General features: G+C 43.1%; 1 pseudogene; it reads right to left on the reverse strand.

The window, feature by feature from the left end:
• Nucleotides 1-8,270, reverse strand: part of LOC112630182 — a 53,078-nt pseudogene extending 44,808 nt beyond the window's left edge.
• Nucleotides 8,271-8,509: the final 239 nt, after the last annotated feature.

Below are 8,509 nucleotides of genomic sequence, written 5' to 3' on the forward strand. Positions count from 1 at the left end.
AGGAAGGAAGGAAGGAAGGAAGGAAGGGTGGGAGGGAGGGAGGGAGGGAGGGAGGGAGGAAGGATAATTCCTTCTCTTCTTCCTTGTGGCATTCTGATGCCACAGATTTTTTTTTCCCCCAAACAAAGGTGTTCTTGTTGCTCTCATTCTCCAGGAACTGCATTTCACTCATTCTTTTCCCTGTGTTTTAATGTAGAAAGCATTCAGACAGGATATAGCATTGAACTGCTTAGACTAGGAGATTCCCTTGAAGAGCTCTTGGATGGTGGTTTTTTGCTAATGTCCACCTTGAGCCCATGGGTTGGAATGTTGTAGATAACTGTCTTGATGTTGTTGGGGACCCATTCCTTGTAGCAGCTGCTGCTGTTGCTTCTTAGTTGAGCATGTCCTTATACACTTCCTTCATAGACTTCTGTCCTCAGAAAATGATGATGATGATAACATCAGCATGACATGGATCACATGCTGCCATCTTGTTTTGGCATTGAGAATTTGCTGGGTGAGCTTTGCTGTAGTCAGAGCAGAGTACTAGTAGTTTTCCAAGCTAGTGAGTGAGGCAAAACCTGGCATAAAGAAGTAACATGAGGAATGGGGGCCAGGCAGACAACCAGTTTGTGGAAGTTTGTATTGAAATGGCCAGGAAAGTGGAGACAGGTAGATCAAGATGGGGTGGCTCAGGTCACTGTCAATGTCAGAGGGTCAGCTTGAAGTTTCAGAAGCAAATTAGAGCACCTCATTATTTATGGTATCCACCAACCAGTGGACAGAGAATATGGCATGGTATTTGGCCATGGTGCCTAAACTTTGGTTGAAGGGCTCGTGCTAGATGTTATGAGGTGATCAGGGTCCTGGATACAGACCTTGCAAATGGGAAGGGTGCCCATGCCAGAGCCCATGCCCGAGCCCATGCCCCCATCTAGCCATTGAGTCCATAGGAAGCCTTGAAGCCTATAATGGCTCTAGATACCTTAGATACAATATCATGATGGAGTCTCTCAGTTCTGCTTCCTCCCTTGTGTGGCCATAGCCTGCTCCAGACTGACTAAAGACAAAGTTTGTCTGGCCTGAAGATCTGGCCAAAATGATGTGAGCAAACATATTTCATAGTCCTTGATATAGAATCATCCTAGATGGCAAAAGAAATCAATCAACTACCTGTAGCGTAATTGAAACACCTGAAGATCTGGTCTGTCTACAGAGCACCATTCTATTTTAAGTGCTGGCAGACTTAATGCTTTGCTCATCATTGAGCATCAACCAGAACTTAGTATACACTTGATTGCCACCCTACACAGTTTGGATATGAAAGATTTTCCTCAGATGGAGAATTTGCTGTTATGTTTATCCCTCAAGGTATGTGAAGAACAAGAGAATAGTACATGTTTTTTGCTTATTGCACACTTTAAGAATGGGACATGGCCCAGGAAGCTACAGCCATTGTATCGGAGTTCAGGGATTCTGTGATTGCTGCAGCTCTGGTTCTTCAATTATTTTCCTTCTAATTCCTTGTACCCATTTTAGTTCAGAAGCTTTTGAAGGCCAAAAGATGATGCCTTCTTCATTCTATTAACTATCACTGTGCCTAAGAGTGTTCAAGACTGGCCAACGATTCAACAATCATTGGCTATTTAAAAGAAAAAGCTTTGCAGGCTGTCGACTTAACAGATACCTCTTGTGCTCATCATTTCTCAAACATGGTACGTGGGTGGATTTGGCCTGAAAGAAGGAGACATTTCAGGGTATAAGACAGCAATTTTTCAGGGCTCCATTATTTTCTGTTGCTCACTTTTCTTGTTGTCAGAACTGAAGAAGCACCAGCTACACATACATCAAGATAAGAGCTGCGCTTCCATTAATGAAAGGGGAGGGTGTGTTAGGAATAAAGGAGTTTTTTACATTGCACATGGGAAAAGGGAATTTATTTTAAGGCTTTATCTGGCTTTTGATCATCTGGACAGGCTTACAGAAGAGAAAAGTTGGTGTTTATTTTACAGACAAAAATTGCTTTTTCATTGCATCAAATATGTTTTGCAGCTGCTTATACACATTGCTCTGAGAAGCAAACAAGGTAGACCTGTTCAGCCTAGGTACACAAGACAGTCAGCATATTAATAAAGAAAACTGTACTTATTGTACTTAATGCAACCAGTTTGTAAAAGGCAAGAGGACTTTCAAAATCCATGTCTGACTGCCTAAATGAACAGCATCCTACAATAACCAGAGGGTACCACACTTAATAAGCAAGTGTCCGTTCATATTAAGAGAAATGAAACAGGAAAACAGAAACACCTTCATCTGGTTCCTCTTTTCCAATGTGGGACCAAGACTCTGAGAGAGAACACAGCTCATCTAGACTGCCAATACCCAAACCAGGCGTTGTTTCAGATATCCATTAGCTGCACAACTCTTACTAACTTATGCTAGCTATGCAGTCACCTCCCTGAGGCTCCCTCTGAGCTCAGACTCACAGACTTATCCCCAGTCTACCGACCGCCCAGCATTCTAATTACATCTGACTGCTGCTCTCTCTCAATAAAGCACCTTTAGGGAGAATATGGTGTCTTTTCTACCTCTGATTCTTAACATGTTGCTTGGCAGATGCTAATACACTTTTACTGAGCAAATAAATTAAACAATGAATGAATGATGAATGGGCATCCACCGGTATTACAGAGTGTGACTATCATTACTACATGTTGTTCTCTTTGAGTACATGAGAAACAATACTGAACCCCCAGGGTGGATTTAATTCCTAGGGTAGTGTTTATCAATGAAATCTACTACAGTCCAAGGGTACTTCATGGATGTTAAAAGCCTGGCTAGCCCCAATCAGTTAATCCTTTCCTTTCATTTCCTATCAACCTTATCTCAATGGCCTCTTTGCTTCTGCCTTCTTTCTGTTCTTACCCTCAGATACCTCCCTTCTTCACTCATTTTTTTGTGCTCGCATAACATTGCCCCTACATCTTTTCATCAGTTGTAACTCTTCCTATGGCAACTAAGAAAACCCAATCCAAATGACTTAATCAAAAGAAAACTAGTGCTCATACAACTGAAAATGGCAGGGCTAGGACTGGCTTCAGGCATAGGGTTCAGATGACTTCATGAAGACCCAGTTTCTCTCTCCATCTATTAATTATGCATTCTACTATGTTGTCTGCATTCTCTGACAGACTCTCCCCTCGAGGTTGTAAAATGTCTGGAGCATCTCCAGTTTATAGTCTTCTACATACAAGTCCTAGATGAAAGAATCTTCTCCCTCAATAGCTTCATTAAAAATCCCAGAGTTGAGCCTTCCTAGCTCTGACTTGAACTTGGTGCATACTCATGTACAAATCACTGTGCCCAGGGGGTGAAATACACTATTAGAATTGGACCAAGTTACCCCAATGCTGGGACTCAGTATCAACAGCTAAACTCCAAGCACACACGCTAAACGCTGAATAAAGATGGTTTCCCCAAAACAAAATCAGGGCATTCTTGATTCAAAAAGTGTGTGTGAATGTAGACTGACAAAAACAACAAACAACCACTACAATCCTAAACTTGCTTTCTGCTTTTCTCATCTTCTCTGTGACATTCGTATCCCACCTGAGCCCGATATTCTTTTTCTTCTCTTCCCTCCTCTACTGATACCTCTACTGATATCTTAGTATCTACCTCAGACACACATTAGTCCCATTTTTGTCCCTGGCTTTTCTCTGCCTCTTCAGTAATTTCCCTCTTTCAGCCATCCCCCAATTTCTACCTGGATTTTAACTTCCCATCATTATCTTCAAGACTTGGAGTACCTGCTGGTAAGAATCCTCAAACCAGAACAGTAACATCTGCTGGAACTGTTTGTTTCCTCAGTGACCACAGACTCTCCCTCATTTTTCATCAGCATTTTCCTTCTGTTTCTATAACCCCATCAAAACCAAATATACCCAGGCTTCCCCATCCATCTTAGGAAACAAGACAAAACCACTTTCATTTAGCCTTGGCAGCATGCCCGCCTCCACCTTTCTCCTTCCTGTTCCCTGTCCCCTCCCCACCATCAAACTATCACTCCATCTCAACCCTCCCCTCCAGGCTTCAGTTCTCTGAACTTGTCTCTGCTTTCTTTCACCAAACTCATTTCTTACATCCCTGCAGTTCTGTTTCTAGGGCTGTCCCCTTTCACCGCCTTCCCAAAGATTTCCTCATAGTCAAAATATTTAAGTCCTCTCTCTTTCTCACCTTCCACATCCAAATTGTCCTCAAAACCTTCCAAATAGACCCTGCAAGTGTCCCCTCACTCCATCTCTTCCTCTCTATTCCTCTGCTTCTGACAGATTGGGAATTCTCTTGCAGTTCCTCTCCTCCCCTGGTTCCCTTGCTCCATCCAGACTCCCCATCCTTCCACGTCCTTCAAGCCAGTGCTCACAGCGAGTTTGTGACTCTCCTACTTTAAGAAATGTTCCTGGCAAGCCAAAATTCTTATGCTCCAGCTTGAAATGCAAGGCTGCCCATCCTGCATCCTCACCTGCATCCTCACCTGCCCTCACAATCCTAGAGATGCTCTGTACTGCAGCTGCACCTCCCTGCATGTGCTCACACAATCCTTCCACCTTCCCCTGCTTGTACAACTAGGAAATCCCTATGCTTTCCTCAAGGCTCTCACCAGTCACCTCCAAGTCTGACACTAATTTGGCTCCTCTCAAGCAGGCTCCCTCTCCCCACCTTGAAGCAGAATTCACCCCTTCGTGACTGTGCTCCTCAAACAACACTAAGAATAATTGTTTGCTTGTGATTATCTTAAAGCGCCAGAACCTGAGAGCTGCCTCCATGCATCTCTGTCTCCAAGCCTTGCACAGTGCCTGGCACACACAGCAAGTGAGATCTTCACCACCCCTCTCTCCACACCCGAAGCTTCATCTGCTCTACATCTCTTCCATTCCCCAAATTATTGCCTCTCCAGTGTTGTTTCTGTTCCTTTGATGTGACCCACTAAGAGCCAACATCCACACAGCCTTCACACTTCTTTCTAGATATCATTATCCTAGAAAATCAAATCTGCTCCTAAGCAGTCACTTCCAGGCTTTGCTCCATGTCCTTTCTTCACATCAGTCCTACTTCCTCCACCTGTGCACAATTTCATTCATCTAACAAGCACTCATTGGTTCTTCCATATTGTTTATGTAATAAATACCTATTGTCCCTGGGGATCTTGCCATCATACGGAACATTACATCTTTCCCTCATGGTCCCCCACACTGACTGCCCGCTGTTCTTGTTGACTGGACATAACCAGGTAGGTCACTTTTCACTATTCCTATCATCCTACTTTTTGTTTGTTTGTTTACAACCATCTCTTCAAGATCTCTCTCCCTCTGCATGTGCATTGCTAAGTATGTGATTTATTCTTTGACCCTCAGTCATATGTAAACTAAGGCCAGGGTGACTGTAATTTAACAACCAAACAGGATACTTGGGCAGTGAACAAGGGAGCTATTAATAGTTTTGCCTGGGCAGTAAGTATAAACTGGGACTTTCTTCGACCAATCAACACATCTGGCTTTCCTAACAGCGGCTTTATTACTTGAATTTTTATCCAGTAGGATCCAACACTTTAAATGCTACCACCATGGTGTGATGTGGCCAGCATCATCTTCTTACCCTTCATTCCAGCCTCAATACTCTTTAGTAATTTTCACTGCTTTTAGCATCAAATTCATACTCTTCCTCCTGGAGTTTGCCACAAGCCTGTCAGACCCAAAGTCTTTGTTTGATCTGCTGTCAAACAAATACTGGCAACTTCTGTCCTTCTCTCTCTCTCTCTCTCTCTCTCTCTCTGAAAGATTTCCATCCAGTCCTCACCTGTAGGAATTACCTCCTCTTCATAGTTCAGATTTTCCTTCTCTTTCCCATTAAAACCCACCTTGAAGCTCACCTTCACCAGGAATTCCACCACGATGGTAAAGAATCTGGAGAGGAAGTATTCTTATCCAAAGCCAAATATCGACCTGCCCCATTTATTTCCATTCTGCATTATCTATAAAAAAGACACAGAGTTGCCGGGCGCAGTGGCTCAAGCCTGTAATCCCAGCACTTTGGGAGGCCGAGACGGGCGGATCACGAGGTCAGGAGATCGAGACCATCCTGGCTAACACGGTGAAACCCCGTCTCTACTAAAAAATACAAAAAACTAGCCGGGCGAGGTGGCGGGCGCCTGTAGTCCCAGCTACTCGGGAGGCTGAGGCAGGAGAATGGCGTAAACCCGGGAGGCGGAGCTTGCAGTGAGCTGAGATCCGGCCACTGCACTTCAGCCTGGGCGACAGAGCAAGACTCCGTCTCAAAAAAAAAAAAAAAGAGAGACAGAGTAAATGAAGGGGGGAAATGTTAGTGTTCATCTACACCTCTTTTTTATATTTTAGCCTTGCAGGTACAATTCATGCCTTCTGCATGTTTCAAGCACCAGCATCTGGATTAGCATATGGGTATTTTGAGAATAACAATATCAAGGATGTTGATGGGCTTTCAAGTAATTAATGCTTGTTTGATAGCTTCTGCAGGTTTCAAAACACAGTAGCTCAAAATGGTACCTAAGGGCTCAGAGCTGCCAGAAAATATTGGTATTTTCTACTCCAACAGGATTTTAAAATTTAACAAGTGTTCTTAATCCTAAGAGTCTGAGCATCTTTGGAGCTAGGTGCCCATTCGAATATGTGCCTATGCATCACTCACATTCCAACAGAAGCTGCTCCCTCTTCTGGTCAACACCGAGGGAGAGTGCAGAGGGAAGAGAGACTCCTCCTTTGCTCTGAGCATGCAGAGGTGCAGTGTGAGAAAGACAGATTGTCCTGCTTTGGAAGACAATCGCAAAGATGAGATAGGCTCATCTTCAACTCAATTATCACATTTGGTTTAATCAGCTTTGTGAGACTTTTGTTTTAACCAGAGTCAGAAAATGCCCATTGTCATTCTCAGCAACTCCAAGAGTGAAAACAATCATTTCCTTTCTCCTAAAGACCTCAGCCCTGCCAGACCACTGTATCAGTGCAGTTCTCGCACCCGCCCTGCGCCCCGACAGCTCCACACCGGGGAGCCTTGCCAAGCTGAAAAGGAAGGAGACGGCAGTTCGGGTCATTAGAATGAGTTGCCAAAAAGTGCTCAGAAAATGAACAATTAATTTCGGCTGTCAAAACAGATACTAGAGGAGCCCAGCTAGATTTCAAGCATTTTTTTCTCTACCAGCAAATCCAAGGCTTTGTTGGTGATAAGAGATGGAGCAGATTCTGAGGATGTTTGTGAGACAGCATTACACACTGGTTGAGACCACCGTGGGCTTTGGGATCAAATTGCCTGCTGTGGGTCCCATCTTTGCCTTGTTCTGGCTATGGCCATGGGTATTTTATTTAACCTCTCTGAGCCTAGTTTTCTTGTCTGTAAATTAGGGATAATACAAGGAGAGAGGAAGAAATGGGGGAGGGTGTGCTGGATGCAGGAAATGCACCTAGTATTGTAAGAAGTGAATACATGGTTGGCAGTTTTTATTATTATGGATGGTGGTGATATTTTCCTGCAAAACCTCCTGGTTGTCTTGGAAGTTGATAAGTTAAATCTGCTTGTTTGAGCCTTCTTCCTGGATGGCTAGTACCTTGCCCAGATTTCAGAAAATTTTCTGAAGATCAATTCCTTTGGGGGAATGCTTACTGGTAAGCTGCAATTTATTGACTCAGTAAAAATGTTCCCCATGAATGTAAAACCTCAAAGTAAAGAGAAATATATTTTGTTGTTGTTCTCCCCTGGTTAGGCTGTAGTGTAGATGACACATACATAAGTAAAATGGAATTTGTAAAGCAAGAAGCAGAGTATTTTGAAAAATTAAAAGTTTCTTATAAATCTTTAAGAAAATGCATCTGTGTCAACACAGTAAAAATAATATCCCACCCTACTGGTTTTCATCTTCTAGCCCTGCGTAAGCATTAACTCATTAACCCCTTCCACCACTATTCAGTGGTTAGGAACTGAAGAGCGCTGCTACTGCTCTTCAAGGGGTGGGAATGAACACTCTACCCTCATCTCCCACGACATGAGTTTCCCCCCACCATGGGTCACAGTTTTCCAGATAACTCAAGAAAGTAATATCTTAAAAGCACATTGTACAATGACATTTAATAAAATTCAGAATAAATCATCTTCGTAATTGAGAAAAGTGGGAATATTTTTTCTGGTTTGTTAAAAAAAAAAAAAAAAAAAGGCCTCACCCTACATTCCTGGCTCCTTTCTTTCTCTGTTCCCACTGACATGTCCCATACCACTCTTCTTAACAACTGTAGAGTCTGGTAATCCATACTAATGCCTATTGTCTTACAGACTACTGGTATCTTCCCAATATCCATTATCCCTTCTCCCATGGTTACAGAACTTCAGTTTTATTTGTGGCAATAATGTGCTCAGGTAAAAGACTACACTTTCCATCATCCTTTGTAGTCAGGTTTGGGAAGGCACATGACTAAGTTTTAGCCCATGAGATGGAAGTCAAAGT

The sequence above is a fragment of the Theropithecus gelada genome, chromosome 8, assembly GCF_003255815.1.
Source record: "Theropithecus gelada isolate Dixy chromosome 8, Tgel_1.0, whole genome shotgun sequence".
NCBI classification, from domain to species: Eukaryota; Metazoa; Chordata; class Mammalia; order Primates; family Cercopithecidae; genus Theropithecus; species Theropithecus gelada.